Source organism: Protopterus annectens, chromosome 1.part0 (assembly GCF_019279795.1).
Source record: "Protopterus annectens isolate FY-2018-M chromosome 1.part0, PAN1.0, whole genome shotgun sequence".
NCBI classification, from domain to species: Eukaryota; Metazoa; Chordata; order Ceratodontiformes; family Protopteridae; genus Protopterus; species Protopterus annectens.
In genome coordinates, this window is record NC_056725.1 from 461335448 (window position 1) to 461360757 (window position 25310).

The window sequence follows — 25310 nt, forward strand, 5'->3', positions numbered from 1 at the left end:
TCTGTCTCTACCTTCAGCCACAGTTACATATTAGCAACCCCTATACACACACTGCAGGAGGACAGTATCTATAATACCCAGGGTGTGTAGACAAACACATTAGCTTATTCATACATGCAGGTGTATAAGATGACAGATATAATCCACTCCACCTTCTAAACTGTGTGATGAACATTGGAATGTCTAATGCAAAGTGTGGCTCAACCATGCACTGACCAGAACAGTCTAATATTTACACTTCATGCATCATAAGTATTCCACAAAAAAAGGCCAATACTTCAACCATACATCATGTTTATTTTGTGGAGCAATACACAGTCACTACTTGCTCACCAGGGCCCATAAGCATGTACTAAATGTCGCTACTTTATTTGCATGTCCATATACTATGCTCATTGATATCTGTTAAGAGTTTGTACATCTACCAGTTTCTGTTGTTGCATCACTCACTCATTGGATGATGGTGATGATGTGTTTTCCCTGATACTTGTGCATATGTGCAATCCAGTTATACCAGTTTTATGGAGTTTCACAGTCAATCCCCTCTTGATCATATTGTGGAGCAAGCAACATACTTGAAATGTCCTGCGGGTTGTGGAAAATCATAGTAGAATGCAGAGGCAGGCAAACACTTCCTCTGTGATATTGCATGTTTAGAAATATGAAGTGTTATAAAGGTGTTAAGCCTCACTCTGTAGGTTCTGTAGCAGCATCATAAATCAGGGTTCTAGTGGTATCCAACATCATCTATAACAGACTATCAATGTGTGTGTGTGTGTGTGTGTGTGTGTGTGTGTGTGTGTGTGTGTGTGTGTGTGTGTGTGTGTGTGTGTGTGTGTGTGTGTGCGCGCGCGCGCGTGTGTGTTCGTGTGTGTGTGTGTGTGTGTGTGTGTGTGTGTGTGTGTGCTCACGCGCGCGTGGGGGGGGGGCCTAATATATTTGTAGCCATATAACATAATGTTAACCACAGCACTTCCACTTACCAACTAGATAAATCTGTGAAATTTCACTAAGCATGAAATACCAATATAGTTGAAATGTGTACCATATTTGAGAATTGTGATCTACTTGGGTTATGTGCAAACATATTGATTATATGCATGCCACACAGTACCTAGCAAGTCACAGAAAGGTAGTCTATTCTATTTCACAAACATTTGTGACTGTGTACCAGGTGAGGCCTTTATTGGTACATGTGTGTAGTCTATAGCTCTCAGTACCTGAGAGAGGTAGTCACTGTCTTGAAAGCCATGCTTGGTGTTATCTCTCCCCTGTGGTATGTTAGGAAACCATATATACTCATCCACATGTAGAAGCACTTTGTTAAGGAACTTATTGGTTATTGTAGAGGAAAGGACAGAGAAATACCCACTGCATCCTCATCTGGTTTCTGGAAGATTCATATAAAGAAAGTTATATACATCTTGGCCTTCACAGGAATGAGAAGGCCACACATTCTTATTGTATCTGTGTATGGGCGGCACATGTCAACCAAGTTCTGTACTATGTCTCAATCAACTCTAAAGTGATCCATGAGTTCTTAATCAAAAAAATTACAGAATGCTACCTGCTGACATTAACGTTCTATGTTTCAGTCAACCCTAAAGTGATTCATGAGTTCTTAATAAAATTACAGAATGCTACCTGCTGACATTAACGTTCTATGTCTCAGTCAACTATAAAGTGATCCATGAGTTCTTAATCAATAACATTATAGAATGTGACCTGCTGACATTAATGTTGTTTGTGTCAGATGCCACCTTGTGCATAATGATGTGAATCAGCAGAGCTAAGAATGCCTCTATGCTGTTGCAAGAACAATGCTGTTGTTATAAGATTTCACAGTATCTGCAACTATAACATTTTTGGTGTGCTTTGCCCTTTTATATGAAGGCACAGATTGGTTTGAAACTTCTTTCAAATAAGACTATGGTGGGGATTTGATAAACTCTGTGCAGGAATAGTTGAGTGTACTGTGACCATGTCTGCACCCCCCCCCCCGGCAGTGCACCTTGCATATTAATGAAGGTCATGTAACACAGTTGCAGAATCAGTGTAGGGTATGTGTTACACTGTCCGGAGATGAGTAACACACCCCCTGTACTGTTAAAGTGCGGGAAGGCACTGAAATATAAAAATAAAATGTTATTTCATTTTTTTTTTAATTTTTTTTGTGTTTGGGCAGCACAGTGCTTAGCAATGGATACATGCCAGCCATCTAAACATAGAAACTGGATACTTTTAATTTTTATATAAAAGGTCATGTTTAAGCATAGCTGATCGGGTTTGCATGGCACAGCATGGTGTTTAGCAGCTGTTAAACGTAACTGAGAGCTATATAGAAATGTATATTTATTTAACATTTGTTGACCGGGAAAGTCCGACTAGGTTCCACAGATCCTGTTTTCAGCGGAGGCCTGGGGAGAAATGCTCCAGAAGCATGTTTTTAGAATGTGGGAGGAAACCGGAGTACCCAGAGGAAACCCACGCGAACGCAGGGAGAACATGCAAACTACACAGAAGGCACCCTAGCCGAGAATTGAACTGGAGAACCTCTTGCTGTGAGGTGACAGCATTAACCGCTGCACCACTGCACCGCCCGTATAGCTGTAGTCATCGTATCCATGGTAGCTGAATGGTTAGAGTCACGGCATTGTCTGCAGTAGGTACACAGTTTGAATACACAAAGAAGCCATTCAGCTTTTACATCTGATAGCAAATTGTTATAACAATTTATTTTTTTAATTATGTATATGTTGACATTTGTTAATTGGGTTAGCCCAGCTGGGCCAGAAGCCCATTTTCTGTGGAGACCCGAGGAGAAAAAGTCCAGTTACACACAAGTGTCGAATACATTAAAGTCACACTCCAAGATAACATAATTAAAATACATAAGGTTAGGAGATATAAAGTAAAATACCTACACATAATAATGAAGTATCATTAATAAACAATTAATTTCAATATACTTTTTTATATTTTTAGTAAAATCTTGTTTGCCCTTAGCTAAGCTCTGGTAAGCACTGCTAAGCCAAGCCAAGAAATGCTTAAACAGGACCCATTTTAGCAGTATTTAGCAATGCACAGCTCCACTTAGCTGGTTTGGGCACTGCTAAGGAATGCCAGTTTAAGCACTGCTCAGCTAAGCTTAGCAGGTTTGCACAGTGCTAGGATTCACTTAGCATTTTTTAAAAATGGTCCAATGGTGGCAAAGGATGGGAAAATAGCCTTATTTAAGCTGAACAGGCAGGAATACAGCCAGAATCTGTTGGAGTTTTATCTTGGCAGAGACTATGACAGGAATTGAAGAGGGTGTGCACTTCTGGGCACAGTGGTGGGGCATTTTGGACTCCAGGGTCATGGATGGACTCCTCATAAATGACCATGACATCCGGCTTCTGCACAGCCAGTACCAGGGGTCAGAATACAAATCAGAGGCCTGGGACCAGCTGGCACACAACCTCACCAGTGCAACTGGTATCCCCCGCACTGGTGAGCAGGTGCGTCACCACTACAAAGACCTGAAGAGTAGGAGGGGGAACTCTTCGCTCAGTGGATCCAAGATGCTTGGGATAACAATGCCTCACAAGTTTGTAAGTATAAGAAGCATTGATTTACCAAAATCTAGTATGAATATCTGATAGACAGGTATGCATAATGGTGTGTTTCTCTCCCCACAGCTGCAGAGGAGAGAGCTCACAACCTGGAGGCCCATGCAGGGTGCCTGGCCAGGTTGAGCTGAGAGTGTGGTGAGTACAGATATATCCTGCAATATATAGTAATATAATTAAGAAAGAGTACAGTAGTAACTGCCAGTAGGTATATTCTATTTTGAGTGTACTGCAATGAATGTGTTCATAGACCTGAACTGATATAAGTGAGTAATGCCAGGTACAGTTCAATATAGATGAAAGCATGAAACCTGCTAATGTGAAGGAAAGAAAGTTACTACTGCATTAATAATGTTAAGGAATAACAAGTGTATACTGTATTAATAATAATGTTCTGGTAATAAAGTGCAACTGCATTCATAATGTGAAGGGAATAAATCAACTGCATTCATAATTTTCAGGAAATAAAGTACAACTGCATTCAGAATTGTTAAGGAAATAAAGTTAGTACTGCATACATTGTGGAATAACAGCTGTCTTTCAATGTCTGCATTATCTAGTGTTCAGCAATAAAGATGCATACCAATCACTGTATCATGTCACTGCTAATAAAGCTGTGTTGTGCCAAATGTTGTTTGTATTTTAGTCTGTTGGTCATGAAATTGAGTATTACAGGCACTGTGAGTAAACACGGGTATAATACCATGAAGTGACTGAAGGTTGGCCAATAAAGAACTGTTTTGCTAAAGTGTAGATGTGGAGTGGAACTGTACTACAAGATATACTGCATTATGATATTTGTTCTGCACTAAGATCTGAACCAAGAATAGTAATGTCTATGGTATTATAGTGTGTTTCTCTCAGGATTGTTTTGTGTTAACCTTTGCATTTCAGCTATATGCATTCCTGAATGTAGTTATGCTGATGCAGGCAAGTATGAAACTGTAATAGCTGTAGACTTCAAATATACCATCTGCAGCTGTATATGGGTCAGGTAGGCAGCCCAGCAGCCTGATATGGTCTTTACACATCACACATATTCCCATCCACTAGGGGTTAAATGTGCGCACCTGCATTCCAAGTATTAATACACAGTTCACCTACTATCTCTGTCATGCATAAATCTCATCTATGTGTGTTAAAGTGTCACTGCAGTCTTGTGTGACACTCTACCTATATTACCAGGTCAGACATTGTTACCAAGTGAGCTCTAAGCACATATCAGTCAATCAACACACAGCAGTAGCTCTGTTTGATAAGCGATATGTATGTTGTTCATTTTGCCACACACAGACCGGGGTTCGAATCCAGAGATAAGTACTACTATATATTTATAGAAACAGACAAGTACTACTGAATATTTATAGAAACAGTTATGTATTGTTAACAGATTTTCTCCCCACAGGACTTACAGATAAATAAATGTCTGTAGTAGCTGTATGAATGGTATACTAATTTCTGTGTCCAGATGTACTAGTGTCTAAACAGCATTGCTCAACAAGGTGATAAGACTTCATTAAATAAAACATCAACAAGTACACTACTATTCCAAGTTAATAAGACAAATAAATTGGTTTATTGTTGGTACGGCTGTATGCCTGGTGCATCTGTGAATGTCTGCTGATAGTCTAACCCCATGCCTGCCAAGGATGGCAGGATAAGTGTAAACTCTCTGTACTGTGCATGATACATGTCTCTCAAGTGTCACACTGTCATGGATAGTGATCACTGTTGCCAAAACCCTTGGACACAGATATAACATCCAGTCAAAGTATGTCAGTAGCACACTCACACAACAACAGTGCACAGTACACCTTGGTAGTCATATATGTTCCCCTGACATGTAATAGTCCCCTGTAGTTTTGTACCTGTAGGTGTTACAGCTTTGCCCATACTGTCCCATGTGGATAGCTTGAGAGGTATGTATGTGCTACAGAATGCTATAGGGCACTTATATACATAAAGTAAGGGCAGACCTGTAGAGTATAGAACAATACTGTTGCAAACAATATAGCCTATATTGTTGGTAATGGAATATCCCTCTCCCCCACATTTTTTCTGCATCACAAATTATTATTGTTATACTACGGGTATGGTTTCCTTTTCACATATGTTGTTCTCAAAACCTAATGTTGGGCCTTGTGTTTTATTATTGTTATATATTACAGTGGTTGCATACTAACATATCTTGTTGAAATACCAATGTTGTCAGCCTTTTGCTGTAACTGTTACTGGCATAATGTTCCAATACTGACTGTTATCCCATTTATTCTTGTGTTCTGTATGCTATGCAATATTATCATTCTGGGGTAATTGGAACAACCTTGCATGCTGTTATAACTAAGGTTTAAATGCTCTGTACATGACTAACCTATACACTTTGAAAAAACCTCAACAACATAGCACATGTGGGTAGGCCGGTTCTTGCGGATCCACCTACCCCACCTCAACTGGCTGTGGCACCGGGTCCCAGCACATCTGGGACCCAACCTGGAGCTGCCCACTCTGCTGGTCCTGCACCACCTATGGGTGGAACCACCTCAGGGAATGAGGCCTGTGTCCCTCCTGGGACTGAGTGTGGAGAAGGAGTGGTCAACCCAGGAACAACTACCAGTGATGGTGTGCAGAATTTTCCAGCATGATTTGGATGATCAACTGCACCAGATTGAGGACAGACTGGTGCACCTGGAGGGGCAGCCTGACCCAGTCTGCATCACAGCCACCTTTGGGGCTGTGAAGGAGCAGTGGTGACTGCCCATGGGTGGGGAGCTCAGTCCCACTGCTGCCATCTGGGGGCACTTGGTTCTCTGATTCCACAACACCCTCCCCATCCAAGGTGTTTACCCCCTCATGTGTCATACACCACCCTTGTCTTGTCTGTCTTGTCTGTTTGCAAATGCTACCTCTCCTACCCAACTTACCTCCCCACATGTACCTATATCCCTTCCCCAACATTCCACTCTCTCCTTAAAAAAATGGGCATCTGTCCCACAAAAAAATCACCCCATACATAGCTCTCCATTTTGCCCATACCTACACTGCCTACAATCAATCATTACAGCAATTAATCAACAAAGTTATGTTGCCCACACCCCTCTCTCTGGGATGTGAGGCTCCAAATTCCAAATTGTCCACAACCTGCACAGCTGTTGCTGTACAAGAAATGGAGAGCTATGGTCCTTTCCTACACCCATCCTGAACATCCCTACCTGCTTTTCACATTGTTTCCCCCTGCCTGCCCCCATTTCACCACTTTCCTATTATCCCTCTTTCCTTTTCTTTTTTTAAAATTAGCAGGGTTTAAGTGGAGCTAAGCAGTGAGGCACATTGCAAACCTGCACAAACTCACTTAAAACTGCTTAAGTACCTTATCTGTTTCTGACACATCAGCAAAATAATCATCCCTGACAAGTCTCGAACCCAGGACCCTGTCAACTACAGCATAATGCATTAGCCCACTAGGCCACTCAGCTATGAAGTACAGCTGGTGTTTCTATAAACATATCATGATTTCCACTAATGCACATCAGCAAAAATGATCACTCCTTCCAAGTTTTGAACCCAGGACCCCATTAACTACAGTATAGTGCATTAGCCCACTAAGCTACTCAGTTAGAAAGATCAGCTGTTTTTTCTATAAACATATCATGATTTCCACTGATGCATATCAGCAAAATTAATCACACCTGCCAAGTTTTGGACCCAGAAACCTGTTAACTACAGTATAGTGCATTAGCCCACTAGGCTACTCAGCTCTGAAGATTACCTGCTGTTTCTATAAACATATCCTGATTGCCAGTGACACACTACTTCTACATATAATGGGATAGATGACAGCATATTAGGACCTGTGATGCAGACACCGCACTAGTACATAGCCAAATACATGTTGACAGATGTACATGAGGCCTACAATATCAGGTAGAGCTGACAACTGCACAGACTGTTGCAGAATGTCCACAGTTGTGCCACCTACTTATGGCATGGTTGTCATTAAATCGATTCTGTGTGCTTAAGTACTGCCAAGTCAGTGCAGATTGAGGTTACAAAATCATGACAGAGAGGTTAGTGTCACACTTCATACCCATCCGAACACACATGTCCATGTGAATCTTGTGTAACAAACTGTATGCATGCACATATGTCTTGCAACTACACCTGCCATAATCATGACTCAGTAGCTCTATCTGTGACATTCCTAGCATGTGTGACATTTAGAGACCCACAGTCCTGGCCTACATCCCAGTCTGTTGCATGTCAAGAACATGCTTGTCAATACAACATATAAATAACTGAGCCCTGCAATGTCCAGCAGAACTGGTTGCTGCTACCACAGTCACTGCCACCCACATTAGCATGTCAAAGGCCTGTAGGGTGGGACACATGTCACAAATATGAATAGGTGTCCTAAATGTCACCTACCACTCTCTGGATGGCACTATTACTTAACATATGTACCAGAGGCACATGCCTCACCTGGACTGTTATGGGTACCCTCACCCTGGCTATGCTGTGACAACAGAGCTGACACTGCTCCCTCACTGACATATACAGCTTGCTGTCCCCCAATGTGTTCACAATCCCCAGTATGACTCCTGGCCAGAATGCAGCAGCTGCAGCCTGCAACACATGCAGCAGTATGTTCAGCTACCTGCTACAGACCTACCATACCTCCCAAACACCTAGAACAGGACATCCACACAACACCCATACATAAAGGGGTGGGGGGAATGGTCAAGTGACAGGGACATGTGTCACAGTCTTCCCCTACAAACATACACAGCTGATAGACCAGCAGCAACTACAGCAGCATGCACATTCAGATAAAAATGACATATGACACTCACATCTGTCTGTCTCCTTACTGACCCTAACACACATTGTTAAACAGTAAACTGCCACAGAATCAGAAAGTCTGTTAACAATGGCCAAACATAGCATGCAAAACTGTGGACATACCACATCAATCCAAACAGTGGACAGCATTTCTACCTACCCTCTGTGATGCTGTAGTCCCCACACCTCAATAATGTCCTCCTCACAGGCCAGGAAAAGGGCCAAGGCCAACATGAAGGCCTTAATTATAGCACTGTGTTGCCATGCCATTCACTAATGAAAATGCAACCCAGCTGTTCTGGATGCATTTAGCAAGTGTGTAAGTCACAGATTGGTACACAGGCAATTAGCTGTTCATGAGTATTACCGACAAAAGGCAAGCTGCTCCTATGGCAAACACGTTTGTGACTTTCTTCATGAAGACAGACTGTGCTATCCAAGGAATATACCACTGGATTTCTGCACACAAATGACTACAGCACTATACCAGGTATGTAATAGAATTCCCCATGTAATGGGATGCAGATGGGGATGCAGCATGGGAAATAGGGATTATAACACTAAGGTTTGTAGAACATAACTTGGAATGACATGTGGCTGTTGGCCAGCTGTCCAGCACCTAGAGTCTCCCTTTTTGTCTCTGTCTGCTGTGACATAGATCACAGTTCTGGCTCCTGAGTCCCCCAGCAATGGTGAGCTCACATATGAATGCTACTGGATTGTGTATTATGCAATGTGACAGTAAGTACTGGTAGATACAACTGGCATATCACATGATGTACCATCAGTCAGCTCCTCTCAGTCTGTGAATGTCACACAGGCATAGTTCAAACACAGTCCAGGTGTCCCTAACTGTTTCTGATGTACTCTGGCTAGGCCACTGTGTACAACACACCTGTATCTCACTGCCTGAGAGCTATAGCTAGCATACCTGTTGACCCCCTGCAGCAGGACAGCAGGTAATAGCCAGTAGTAGTGGGGCGACACAGGCTCCATCTCAGCAGCAGAGTGTACATATTGAGCATACAGTGTAAGGGAAGGAATGCAGTACCAGATATTAATGTGCCATAACTGTTTTCTGAGGGGTCTGGTATGTGACAGCCAGATTCCCCACAGTCTGTGAGCAACCATTATGTATTGTCCAGCTGTTATCCAGACATCCACATTTGTCTGCCAGAGGGTCCACATATATCAGGCACATGTACACATTTTGCAAACATCTGTGTACTGCAGATGTCAGGCATCTACAAGGAGGATAACCTACACCCCATTTGCAGTGCTGTCTGTAATTGTGTAGCACAGAGGTTGCTGGAATGTCTCCATACACTTGCAGTACCACTCACCTATTTGTCAGATGGTGGCTGCATGACATGGTACTGGGATGTCGCCCATAAGACACACACCATAGCAGATGGCAGTGATGGGTGTGGACACAAGACAACACAGTCTGTCACAGCACATGAACCAGAACTGGTATATCTAGGATCATACGAGGTTACTGGGCCACTGACCCTGAGGTCCTCATAAGTCTAGCCCAGAATTTAGCACATGTGTATGCAAGTCAGCACCCAATGCCCCAGTCCAACAGGGGCACAGGTGGTATCCCAAGTGTGTATGTCCTGTTAACCATCCAGTTATCCAGGTCTCACTTGAAAAGGCTTAAATAGCTACCCTGGCTGATGTGGACAGGGTGTCCATTCCACAGCTGGGTGAGTGTGTAGGACACACATCTGACCCACCAACAAGTCAAGCCACCAACATGTGTTGATGTCACACCAGGTTGAGGGTGTGCATGTGGGTTAATAGAGTGGAGCTTGACATGCAGTTGTGCAGCAGTCCCATCAAGGTGGAGTCAGTGATCACCTTGTATGCCAGGCAGAGGTCACCTCTGTGGAGTCTGTATGAAACTAGTTGGTGGGATGGACTAATCTGTGTATGGTAGATATGTGAGGCCCTGGTATTCCCTGCTGGGGAACTTCTGTGATCTCCCCAGCTGCTACATGTGCTTTGCAAAGCAAATGATGACAGGGGCATTATACTCAATAATGGTTCATATTAGGGGGGAATACAGGGATGTTGTGACCCCATGTCCCTGGATGACATACCATTATGTATGAGGTGGGTCATGTAGAAGGTTTTCCTTACAATGGAAGCAACATATTGGCAAATTTCATGTTGCCATCAACATGTGTGCACATAACCCTCTTGACTGATTGCATGCTTAGGATGTTGTTAGTACTGTGATAATATGTGGGGACGTCACTCTCCCCAAAGGGATGATGCTGCATGTCATGGTATGCAACCTGAGGCCATGTTTCTGGCACCAGTCATGTGTCTGCGTGAGACCCTCTTGGCAGATGTCCACATCACTAGGGAATCCAGTGACAGCACCCAGCATGCAGTCATCTGCAAATATGGTCAGCCATAGCCCAATGGCTGTGCCCTGCACCTCAGAAGAGTACATCACACATAACAGAGGCCCAAACACAGAACACCAGGTTACACCACTAGTTATGGGTCTACCGCTTGAGGGTGTTCCCCTATGTGGACTAGGTGGGTCCTGTCAGTGCATCAGTGTGCTACCCATCTGGTGACATATGGACTGTTGTCTAGGTGGGAATGTATATCTATTATGGCCAAGTGCAGAATACTATCAAAGTCTTTGGTCAGGTCTAGGTAGGCAGTGTGCACTGTCACCCCCCATCCATGGCTTTGGTGACTGTGTCAAAGAGGTCAACCAATTGTAACAGACATGATCCCCACCTTGACAAAGCCTAACTGTGCATGATGGAGTGTGTGGAGGTTGCCAATGTCCTTGTTAATGAGGTTCACTATAAACTGTGCCATGGCCTTGCAGATCAGCCTAGTTAGGCTGATGGGTCTATAATGTGCCAGATTGGTGGATGCCCCACCTTAGTGTAAAGGGGTGACAGTGGGTGTCCTCCACTCAGCTGGGACAAAGGTGGTAGTCAGGCCTTGGTTGAATACAGTGCCTTATGGTGCTGCAAGGTCATGCTTGGGGTCAAGTAGGATGCATCCTGTGATGTGATAGGCTCCTATGGTGGCTGTTTACCATGACTTTGAGGTGGCAGTGGTGACCTGTTCCCTACATATAAGGGGAAGGGGGCAGGTACTGGGGATGTCCTGATGTACTGATGGGAAGGGCAGGTGGTGAAGCCTATACTGAATCTGTCAGGCATCAAGTATGCTATACCTACAGCACTTGTATATCTGGTGTCCTTGACCACCACTACTGTGCAGATCTGAGTGATTCCTTTGATGTTGCAGACATATGTGAAGAAGGGGAGAGGATTGTTTGTAGTGGATGTCACCAATGTGGGCTCAGGGTTTGCTTTGCAGGATTCCAGTAGTGATCTTATTTGCTTGTTCAGGCTAAGAAGACATTGTGTCAAATGGGCACCAGCTCCTACTTTGTCTCAGACAGCAGTATGTCATCCCTGTTATAGACACTAATTATTGCAGATGTTGACCAGACAGGTTTATGTATCCTTGCAGAGGATGATGTAGTCCTGTCGGGTATACCTGACTCCATGCATCTATACAAATGCACATATAGCACTTTTGTGTATTTGTGGATATTGGTGCCAGTTCCTACAGAGGGGGTGGGGGCTGCAAAGCTGTGTATACCACCCCTCAGGAGGCTGTATTCAACTTTGGAGTTGTATGTATGTCTGACCCTAGCTAGATGGGTATTGTGGGAGATGGTGACTGCAAATGTGACCACTTTATGGTTGCTTTGACCATGGAGAATGACACTGTAGAGATGCTGCAGTGGTTACCCATTTTGACTAATATCAACTCCAACAGACCTTCACCTCATGTGTGGGTAGCACCTAGCTGCTCCAAGGTGTTTGTATTTCCACTGTTGATGGATCTCTGGGCATTTGTGTGCTGGCATGAGTACATCTTCCAATGTATGTTTGGGTAGTTCAAGTAACCCAGGACCAGGGTACGGACCCGAATCCTGATACAGTTGATCAGGTCCATATAGGCAGAATGGGCTTCCTGGTCACATGTGGGGGCCAGTAGCTAGCTAAGGTTTGAATAGGTGTCTTGGCAATGGTGAACTGCCCATGCAGTGTCCCCTGTGCATCTTACTGCCTGTACAGCCTGGAGGTGTGTATGTCTTTCATATATAGTGAAACCCCATGTCCCATGGCTTTAGCGCCCACACTTTGGGGTCAGACTGTATGATAAGATGAGTGACCATGTAAGGGTGGGGTGCTCTCTGCAGCTTTGAACCATGTTTCTGTGACTGTACAGATGTCAGCATTTCCCATGGTTATGAATGCTTGCAATGAGTGCAGATTCATGTTTAGCTGCTAGCGTTTAGCAGCATGGCTTTCAACGTGTGATGTGCTCACAGTTATATGTTGGTAGTGTTCACCTCACCACATCTCGTAACAAAGGCACTATGGGGATGGCAAGAACCACTGGCAGATGCATGAAGGCCAGTTGAGACAGATGGAGGCCATCTCTGGCAAACCATCATGGCCTGTTGATCATATCATCCCAGCTCTCAGGTACTGGATCCCCCTGGAATGGCACAGGATAACAAGCCAATTGTTAAGGTCAATCATTTCCTGATTGAATTGTGGCATCATTCTGGGTGACAGCAGAATGCTGCATAAGGCTAGGGACATACCTGCCTGGGACACATAATCAGCGTGCTCAATCATGTCGCACTGCATATAGTCCAGGGAGGTACATGTCAGGTCAGGCACACCAACATGGACTGTGACACACTCATGACAGTACCTGTTGTTGAGAGACAGCAGTGTGTATGTGATATGGCAGATTCTGGCACCTGGCAGACAAGTAACTGTGACCTTCCCCATATACAGCCTGGTGAGAGGCACATCTGTGTGTCTCACAATGGAGTCTCCTATGACTAATATGTTTTATTTATGGTGATGCCTTCATGGCTGTGGGACACAGGTGTGTGGCTATGTGTGGTATGTGCTGTGGAGGGCTGTGGAGTTCATGTATGTCTTTGCCATGGAGGTCTCCTTTGTTAGTGGATGTGTATGTTGAGGACCTATGCATATGTGGGTGTGTGTTGTGTAGGTGTGGGTGGTGTGTGAGGTGTGCTGATTGTGTTGACAACCTGTTCAGTGCCAGATATGTGGCCTTGACAGGGAGAGAGCATGGACTGTAGGTTCCTAATGTCATTGCATCTCTCACAAATTGTGTTCCTTGGTGGTGTTTGTAGATGGTTGTCTGTGTACATGAGGCAGTTGCTACACTGTGCCAGGATGCCCATGTCAACAAGACTGGCAGGGGAAACTGTAGGACATTGTGCAGCCATATATTCCAGATTCTGAGGGATGAAGGCCAGGGAGACCTAAGGGGTGGGCCTACAGCCCAGGTGCTTAAAACAGGAGTAGGAGGCTGACACCACTGCATACAATGTAGACAGGCTATAAACAAGCAGTAATAGGTGCAACAGTAAAATGCAGTGGAACACCTAAGAGAACATGTAGCAAGTAGCAGGAAACAGCAAGATCAGGAGGGCAACACATGATGTATTGGCACTATGTTGCTGATAGCCACATACATACTGTTGTGATAGATGGTGGGGTATGATGTGGGAGTTAGAGGAGGATAGTGCTGGCAAATGTGGATGTGCAGGGTGTGTACATAATGGAGAGCAATGTATGTGGTCCTGTGATGTGTTCCCCTCTTCTTGTCTTTCAGGAGTGATGTACCAATGTAGGAACCCACCATTTTCAGATGCAGAGAATGCTGCCATACTCGATGGACTGAGACTCCATCACCAGATCCTGCTGTTGAGGAGTTACCATAATCAGCAACAATGTGCTACACTGTGGGCAGACCTCATGGCATCTGTGAATCATGTCGGGCAACAGGAAAGGAGCTATGAGCAGGTCTGACACCATGCCACAGACATGATAAATAATGCATGGCAAAGGGCTGCAGCTGTGGCCAGGGACTGTGCTGGCACTGGTGGAGGGCCTGCAACACAACAACCACTCTCAGCAACAGAGGAGTTCCTGGCAAACCTGGGTCCAGCCACCAGCTCACAAAGATCCATCACACCATATGTCATGGAGGTAGGTGGCACAGCTTCCACAGCAGTGGAGCATCCAGGTAAGCCTCCTGTGGTCATCAAATTAATACTATAGCAGTCATAGTGGAAGCCTCTGCATACCTGTACATGGAAGTCAAGTTATTCTGCATTTGTGGGGAGGGTTGTAACACACATGTGCACACATATTGAGAATGTCAGCAATGTGGGTGGAACCACAGTTCATACTGTATATGTTGATATATGCATATATTATCCTGTAGCCACATTTGTGCCTGCTCATAGAACCTCTCACCCACAATTCCATAAGTACCTCTATTGTGGCCAGAGTCCATCATCCTGTAGCCAGTGAGTGTGAAATTGTATTGTCATGGCTCATCTATACCCTAGGCATGTTAAGGTCTACCAGTTTGCTGTGGACACAACTGTTAAGCTTAGCCATATTGCCATACTTTTATGTTCAGTTGTGGAGGGGTTCACTGCAGTGCATTACATTGGTAATCACAGTAGCATATTTGCAGGAGCTGTAACATATTCGCAAATAGTTTTGTGAAGGTCTAGGCAGTCTGCTATACAGGGGGCATTAGTATGGTGGAAAAAGGTGCACTGTGTTAAAGGTGAAGTCCATCAGTCCACTGATATGTCAAATATCTGACAGGTGTATAGTACTAGCAACATTAACTGAACTTAGCTGCACTGCATTTGGTAATGACCTGTCTTGTCTGTGTCTGTTGTGGTCTGCTTGTGTGTTGTGCATGGGATCAGTAATAAGGTGTGGTATGTATAATGCAGTTGTGGCACCTCACGTGTGTGTGTGTGTGGAGCAGCAGACATAATAGTGCAGGGAGTAATTTAGTCATGTTGTCTTCCTCCTTACAGGCCCATGGGGGTTGGAGTGTGCCCCCTCACAAACTGATGTCAGTGTCTCATCGGACTCTGGTGATTATAGTGGCCATAGTGAGGCACAGTTGGTGTTGTTGGGGGCTGAATCTGTCCCATGTGTTGACATCCCACTTCATCCCCCAATCTGCCCACACAGTCAGTATGCCCACACATACCCAGTCCCCTGTGCCCACAGATATTGGACAGTCTGAGGGTGGTGGCATCAAACAGGAGAGTGTGGTGACTATGGCATCTGTGACTGTGGACAGTAGCCATTGCCAGGGAGCTGGTGAGGTCCGACACAGGCAGATTGACAGGGGTGCTCGAAGGAGGACTGCTGGCCATCCACCATCTGTCAGAGGTGTCAAAGCACATCACCTGATGCATATTTCGGTCCATCCTGCAGGCACAGGCACATTCTGAATGCAACACCAGATGGATGCTCAAGATTATGGGTGCATCCCTGCCTGACATCCATGACTCCATCCACAACATTGGTGATGCCCTACATCATTTCATCAATGTAGTGGATAGACGGTGGAGTGAGACATTTTCACTATTTAACCATGCAATGTCCATGCTGGAAATGTGGTGGAAGTAATGTATCAGACATGTGGATGTAGGTCAGCAACAACATCAGCTGAGAGCTCACTTGGTCATGCACAATCCTACTCCATTAGTGGCAGTACTACCAGCACTATCAAAGGGGGGAGTGCTGTACACACCACAATGTTGCAGGCCATGGGCACGTGGTCCTGGTTGGTCCCATGAGGGACACTGACCCAGCAGACACCAGTCACCATCAGCAAGTAGTACCGCATCTGACCCTGGACATGGTGGTGGCAGTGCCACTCCTGGCAGGACCAGTTCCCATGTTCATGACCATAGACAGCGAACTGTACATTCTGCCATGTATGGGCCACAGCTGACCAACATACCCTCATGTAGGGCTAGCACATGCCACTCACACACACACACACACTCACACATCACTGTCACATGCAGGTCACCACCAGACACACACAGCTCCTCTCCATGGCCCAGCTGACCAGCACCCTCCACACACACACACACACACACACACACACACACACACACACACACACACACACAATGTCAACTGTGTGGCACAGCCTAGGCCTCTGGCAACCCCACACCACACCCTGTGCATGTGATGATACCTGTGCCACATCCCTGTCATCCATACCATCAATGCAGGGACATGCTAATATGTGTCTGATGCACGGGGTGACTATAGTACAGTTACTGACAGTTAGTGCAGTAGTGTTATGCCCTGTAAGGTGGTGTCTGCTGGCATGTGTCATGTGTACACATCACAGTGTATGTACCTTTGTTCCATGATGGTGCTTTGGTGTTAGTATTGCTGACTGTTGTCTCCAGACATTTTCTGTTTCTGTTCCAGGTGTCTGTGTGTCTATGCTGCAGGGAACTGCTGCCAATACAGCAGCTCAGGATGGCATGGTGGCAAAGCAGGAATGTGATGTCACCAAGGTACGGTTGTACATGTGCACAGTTAACTAGGTGCATATGTATAGGAAAATGTGTTAGGGACAATGGGGGCAGACAGTGTAATCTTGCATGCATACCCCTTGACACAGCATGCTACTCTTGATACATGTCACCTGGGAGTTAAGTAGGATCATAGGTTCACTGGATCATAGAAGGTTACTAGACTAATGTCCCTGGGTCCCTTACAAGCCTAGCCATTAGTTTATCCCCAACAGAATCATTAATCAGCACCTGTTGCCCCTGTCATTGAGTGACACAGGTGGGACCCTGGGACAGATTTGTGGTTTCCCATCTACTCATCATAGTTACACTTGAAGAGGGTCTGCATGGTACTCTTTGATAAGTATGGGAAGTGCATTCCTGAGACAGGGCAGCCTCTGGGAGACAAACCTGTCTCTCCAGCAGGTTGTGTTGATGTTGCATATTGGATTCAGGCCTGTTGTGCTAGTAATGCATGAGGAAGTAGACTCACATATATGGGGCAGCTGTTGAAGGGCAAGTTCCAACATTGGTTTGCAGGCGTGCCACAGCCCACCTCTGGGCAATGTATCTGATACTGAGTGGGGCACTACTGATTAGAGGCTGTCTGCATGGGACAGGTGTTGGAGGCCATGGATTACCTTTGTGGATATTGTCATGGCCTTTCCAGTTGGTTCAGATGTCTGGATAGGTACATATCAAATGGACTACTGTACAAAATTCTTGTTCTGCTGCCTGAGGACTATATAGAGGTAATGTCCACATTTTTTCTGGATGGACTCCCTTTAACTATGAGTTGCACCAAGAAAAAGGCCTTTCTGACCACTGCTGCTACATGATGGTTGAATGCAACATTGTTATCAAACTGAGTACCCAGGTCTCTCAACACAGGTTGTGTGTTTATGGGGTTGCCAATGATGTGGCTAACAGGGGGCCGTGTCCTTGCTGTATGGTATGATGGTACTGTTTTCTGCATTTAGCTTGGGGCCAGGACCTTGGCTCCAGTCTGAACCCAATGTAAGACCCTATAGCAGTGTGTTAACATCATTTGGTGGGTCAATTACAGACAGCACACAACTTACAGTCACCACAGTTTTAGTCAGCACCTATATATGTGGGTGGTGGCGGTTAACATTCATGCCTAGATACATGTGGGTTATTAAGGGGCAGCGGCTACCCACAGGGCTTTGACATGTATACATATTGCACACACTTAGGCAACACAGAGTAGGGTTGCCATCTTAATGAATGCCCAGTGTGTGACACTTCTTGTAGTATCATGAGAGCTGGCAGGACAAACCATACCCATGGCAAGTGCAAAGGATAGGTCTTCTCTTGGTCTGCCAATATGACATTTTATTTTGTAGCATTTCCCTAGCTTTTGCTATGTCTCAGAACATTGTAAAATGACTGGTTGATGCAACTATTACACACATATAGGAAATGTTTGTTGTCCTAAACTCTTGGGACCTATGTATTGTTTTAGTTGTTTTTACAGGACACACCTAGCCAAACATGGACTGCAACCTGCGCGGTCAGGCAGATGTTGGTCCTAACACAGTCACACTGCTGCAAGAGGATATATGTACACACACACACACACACACACACACACACACACACACACACACACACATCACACATCGCACAGTTGCCAGTTCTGAGATTAGAACCCATACCTATCTAGTTGTATGTGCAATAGTGCTACATACTTATTGCATGTGCCACGGAGCTTATGTACCTGGAGAGAGTCTCACTGTACATCTAAGGATGATGACACCAGCAGGCCCTGTAAAGTAATCCAATAGGGGCATTAATAGGGTGGAACAGGCCTTAAAATGTATTGGCATTGGACACATATAGGAAAGACAAACACACAGCTTCAGATGGATATACTTACACACATGCACTGAGTTGCCGTTGTTGAGATATCTATCTAGTTGTATGCACTATAGTGCTATGTACATATCGCATGCACCACAGAGCTTATGTACCTGGAGAGTGTCTAACTGTGCATCTAAGGTAGAGGACACCAGCTGGTCCTATAAAGTACGCCAATGGGGGGTTCACAGGTAGGTACAGACTTTAAAATGCATACACGTAGGCAAGAAATGCACACAGCAGCAAAGGGATATATTTACACACTACCACTGACTGAGTTGCCATTGCTGGGAATAGAACCACTACCTATCTAGCTGTATGCACTATAATGCTATGTAGTTATCACATGCACCATGGAGCTTATGTGTTTGAATAGTGTCTGCCACTGCTGTTGTGGTGGATGACATCAGTAGCTGCTGACAGGGAGGCTCTGTTGTGGAGGACACTAGTCACAGGGCCATAAAATGTTGCACAGACAAAAGCCTGTTGGACGTGTGTAGTCTGCTTTATGTGGAATGTATACACAAACACACACAAGGTGGCTGCTGTGAGATGAGAACCCCTACCTACCTATAATTACACACTAGAGCTCACTGTACTATTTGCATGCACCACTGGTTGCAATTGGTATACAAGTGGCTGCAGCAATACATCACTCTATGCCTTTCTGGGTCTCTCTCTCTTTCTCTCTCTCTCTCTCTCTCTCTCTGTTTCTTCCCCCTCTGTCTGCCTCTTTATATATAATATATATATATATATATATATATATATATATATATATATATGTTACCTCTATATATGTGTGCATATTAAACTCAGTAGATCCAGATAAATCTCATTTGTGCCACATACGGATAGATAAGGATAATCATGTCTTATGGGGATAGGGAGAGACAATTAAGGTATACATAGCTGTCTGTATGCACAGAGATATATAAACATTGCAGTTCTATAGTCAGATGTGGGTTCAGACATGGGCTGACATTAGCAAAGTGTAGGAGCATGCCCAGTATGACCATCAATACTTACAATGGGACTCCAGGCCAGACCTACCTGTACTCCAGTCCAGGAGTTTGTGTGCTACAGCCAATTGTCTGCTGAACCTGATTAAATAGTCCAGTACCTCCCTGATATAATGCCTGAGGAATTTCCTGGCTGTGTTCTGTCCATAATATCTGACCTAGGGTGTGTACACAGTGTATTGGACTGAACAGAATTTTGCATAATATGTCTGGTACATTTTACATAGCACTGTAATTTCTTGGTATGTCAGTGGCAGATCATTATAGATTGATGTGAGGGACCACTGACAGATATTTGGGTTAGCAACACACTGCAAGGAACCCGTGCTACTGCACAGACTGTTCTACTCTGCACTTTCTACATTTGCCTGGCCAGTAGTTCTTCCTTCCCTTTATATGTGGGTCTTTGTCCTGTTCTGTTCCAGTTCCTGGCTTTGTCCACAGTTGCTGCTCTATGTAGTTGTATGTATGCTGCAACTGGGGTAAGAGATGTAATACCACACACAGAGTTACAGACTTCACACCTCTGACTGTACCTGTTTTGCAGGTTGTCTAGCACTGTGTCCCATACGTCTCCTCTAGTCCTCAGATGGTTTGTGTTGTACTGTTATTATAAGGCTACATGCTGCCCATGCTTCTGAAACTTTTACAGGAAAAAATCTGGACAGGGCCATTTATAATGGTGGGATACAGGCCCAAACATGGGGACAAGATTGTAATATTGCTCTTACAAATGTTGGCAATTGGTAGAATGGTTTTGTATTAGCATGCATTTTATGATGGACATGAAGTCTGCATCTCAACTGTCTATCATTATTTTCTTACAGCAACCTTTAGTGATTATTCAATAGTTTGCCAGAAAACTGCAATGTTATGAAAAACTGAACAGATATATGAGGCATAAATATGGACATTCTGCAAAACTCTGTACATTTGTGGGGTATGGATGGTGGCCACTACCTTGTAAGTACTGACACAGTTATGTGACAGCCTTTATATCCTGGTACTACACTGACTTTTTATAACTGCTGTTCTACTAGCCACCATCTAGGTTACTCATAGCTGCACCCCCCACACCCCCCGCTACTTAAATATACCTACCCTGAGATCGCACTTGAATGCACTACTGTGCAGAAAGGGAAGATTTCCCTTTCCTACACTGTAGCACAATCTCGGAGTTGGTATAATTAAGTAGCGGGAGGTGTGGGGGACGCAGCCCCCCAGGTGGGGAATGCCGGGGTGCTTGCCCCCCTCCCTACACCCTTTACTTTTTTTTTTATGTTCATTTTGAACATTTCAAATTTTCAATTGTTCAATCATTAAAGGTCGACCTTTAGTGATTCGAACAATTGAAAATTCGATGTTCCAATAGGAACCCACCCACACCACAAAAGGAGGGGGTGTATCCATATTCATAAAGGATACCCACACCTCCAGGTTGGTGGCAACGCACGAAGCTTCGGAAACCATCCTGGTGCAACTAACCATAGGCAAAACTGCTCTACAAATTGTAGCATGCTACAGGCCACCCTCTCAAACTCAGGAACCCCACACAGCCTTCCTGAAGACACTGGAGGTATAAATGTATCTCCAAACACCATCATATTGGGTGACTTCAACTACCCGAATATAGACTGGGAACATTACTCAAGCCCTAACTTTCTAGCCCAACGGTTCCTGGAGTTCATAAATTCAAATGCCATGGAACAGCTAGTCACTGTTCCCACGAGAGGAGAAAATATACTAGATCTCATTATCACAAACATGGGGACAAAATGCACCACACCGGAAGTACATCCCTCATTGGTGAGATCTGATCATAAACTAATCTCACTGGAAATCCACATCCCGACCCCACCCCAAACAAAAAGACCACAGTGAAGAACTTCTCTAAAGCAAACTTCACACTACTCAAGACTGGTGTGGTATCCTTCAAGGCCCCTGAGCCAGTGGAAACCACAACCCAAGCTGCGGAAGCCCTTACAAATGCCTTCTATGAACAACTCCAGGACTGCATGGATCAGGCAATCCCAAATAAAACCAAGACTCTTTCCACAAAGGGCAAACGTCCAGTCTGGTGGACCCCAGCCATTAACAAACTTTACAATAAGAGGAGAAAGCTATTACATGATAGAACAAAATCCATAAAAGGGAAGTCACCCCTGATCATTATTAGTAAAAAAATACGAGCGCTCATAAAATCAACTAAGGCCAATTTTGAGAAAAACTGCCATGGATTCAAAGGACAATCATAAGGCCTTTTTCAGCTATGTTAGGAACTTGGGTGGAAACTCCCAGATATGCTCAGAATTAGTCCAAAATGATACAAAAATCACTGAACCCACAGACATTGCCAACATACTGTCAGACAGGTTCAGTGCAAACTTCACCCTCCCCTAAAGGAGATAACTATCCCAGCAGAGTGTAGCCTCCCAGACATCTCAAATGCGAGGTGAAAGCTGCTCTCTAAAGCTAAAAACACAGCATCAATGGGACTGGATGGTGTCCCGGCTGTGTGCTACACGAGCTAAATGAGGAATTAAACCCACATACAAGGCAGCTGTTTAATCTCAGCCTTACCACAGGATACATGCCCAAGGAGTGGCGACGGCAACTGTGGTCCCACTCCACAAAGGCGGTGCCTCTACAGACCCTGGTAATTACCCCCATAAGCTTAACAAGTCTAGTCTGCAAAGCTATGGAGAGGATCATAATGGAGCCTATAAACAAAGATATAGGAGACTTGCAGACACTGGACCCGACCCAGTTTGGCTTCGTCAAGGGCAGATCATGCCTTTTGAACTTGGTCGACTTCTTGAAACAGTCACCAAGGCCATTGATGAGGAAAGGCAGTCCATACAGCCTACCTTGACCTTGCAAAGGTTTTAGACACAATACCCCACTCGGGTATTGTAGAAACACTACCAGCTTAAATGTAAACCCATATGTCACAAGATGGGTTGCAAACTGGCTTAAGGACAGAACCCACAGGGTTAGAGTTGCTGGCTATGTCAGACTCCAAGCCGGTCACAAGCGGTGTCTCACAGGGCTCGGTCCTTGGCCCCCTATTGTTCGGCATCTACTTCTCAGAAGTACAGGCCAACATGGGAGGACTTTGGCTGACAAAGTTTGCAGACGACTGCAAACTGGGCCATAGTGGAAAGTGCAACGGACACGGATATCCTTCAGAAGGGACTCACGGAAACAGATAGCTGGTGCCAGAGCCATGGCCTGAAGTTAAACGCCAAAAAATGTATAGTCATACCCTTTGGGAAAAACAAGGTAACCCCAAGCTACCATATAGGTGGCAATCCACTAAGCACAGAAGAGGTTATCAGGGACCTGGGGACCCAGGTTGACAGTGGCCTTTCTTTTGACACTCACGTTGCTAAAGTGGTTAGAAAGACCTTCTACATTGCCCACCTGATCATGAAGGATTCACATCCAGATCTAGTGAGGTCATTGTTCCGCTGTACTCTTCACTTATCAGACCAATGATCGAGTACAATGCCCCATTCGGGACGTATCGCACCCGACATCTGCAGCAATTGGAGAGACCCCAAAAGTTCCTCACCAAAAGGATAAAGGGACTCCAAAATGTGTCATATGCTGCCAGATTGAAGAAACTCCAGCTCTATTCAGTTGCATACCGTCTGCTCAGAGGTGACATGTGCCTGACATACAAGGCCATGTCCAACCCGAATTAATGGACATGCTCCACCTCAAAAATCCAAATCCACCAAAACCACTAGAGCAAGCAACTTAAACCTTAGCACGGATATAAATAGGACGTGCTGGAGGATAGATTTATCACTCAGAGACTCCCTATGCTGTGGAATAAAATCCCGGTCCATGTGAGGCAGAGCACCTCGCTGGCTCTGTTCAAGAGAAATCTTGACCTGTGGATGGGAGATCGTAGGTTTATCCCGGGAATCATCTCTGTGTCACTGCTGGACAGAGGCACAACAAACTAATGGGCACAGTATTTTTTCATATAAGGGGTGGCGTAAGCCACAAAAATTTGGGCTAGGCTTATAAATGCCTTAGGGCAGATAGCCTAGTATAAACCTATGAACCTATGAACCCCAGCTGTGTACTGTCCATATCTGTGACCCCCCTGTCCCTCCATTGTCTCTGTCTTTGTCCATCTTTCTTACAGTAAGAAATACTGACATAAGGACAGTCTGTAGAACTTCTGCCATAGGTGTAGCTCACAAGCAAAACAGTAAGCACAGCCAGTCTTGAACTATGTACCCCATCAACCATGGTAATGTACCTAGCCCACTAAGCCATGACAGCATCCAGACAGTGAAGTTTATGCCCTGACACTACCAACCACAGACATACATAGCACACTGACCCCTACATACTGGGGAAATGGTACATGTCACCAGGTTGATTGAGACAGCCCAGGGGTTGTGTGGTCTGATGTTATTACCTTGCAAGCACACTGTCACTGCAGTTCTATGGGAAGATGGGTGTGTTGTGGGTAGGGGACTCTAGCATTGACAATCAAGCATCTGGCCTGTGACCCTGCATTATGCAATTCCCTGGCATAGTGCAGTGGGTTTTGCTGACTTGGGTCCTATTGCATGTTATGGGTCAGCCAGTATTGGATAGAGAGTTCCTGCTGTCCCACATGTCTGTCAGTTATCTGCAGCTATCCCAGTAGCCCACTCTGTTCCCTTGCATACATGAGGCAGGTCCATACATATGCTACCACAGTCTACTACCCCATTAATTTGTTGTACAGAAGCGTGACTTACCTTGTGCCTGCAGCAGTTGAGGTAGCAGTGCTTCAAGGCTGTCTCTGTCTGATGCATGCAGTACACAGCCAATACATTGTAAGGTACAGGTCGTGTGGTATGGCCGGCATACTTTTTACTATGTATATGAGTCAAAGTGAGGTGTCAGTCCTTAGGAACCTAGGTTGTCAATGCATTTGCTATGTGTTGCCTCTTTGCCAAGGACAGGGCATACTGGGCATGCCTATGTCTGCCTACAGGGACAGGCTCAGGGGGTTCCTCCTCTGAGTCCCCCTGTGGCTCTGGGGACCTTGACACTGGTGGGGGGCTGTGTGTCTCTTCCCTGTGATGTTCCTGCCACAGGTGTTTCCACAGGATCATATTGTGTAGCATGGCACATACTGTGAACATGTGTGCACATGTGGCTGGAGAGTACTGTAGGGCTCCACCAGATATATCAAGGCAGTGGAACCGTGACTTGAGCAGCCTAAACACATGCTCTATGATGTTCCTAGTTTGTGCTTGTGCCTCATTATGGTGTTTTTCAATAGGTGTGTGTGCATTTCTGATGGGTTTCATCATCCACGGTTCCAGTGTGTAGCTAACATCCCCAAGTAGATGACCATATGGGATGTCCCCCTGGCAAACGTCTGGTACAACTGTGAGGCATGTCAGATGTCGGAGTCATGATAGCAGCACACACATTCATGATAATGCCCTGGGCATTTCACATGACCTGCAGTTGATGGAGTGA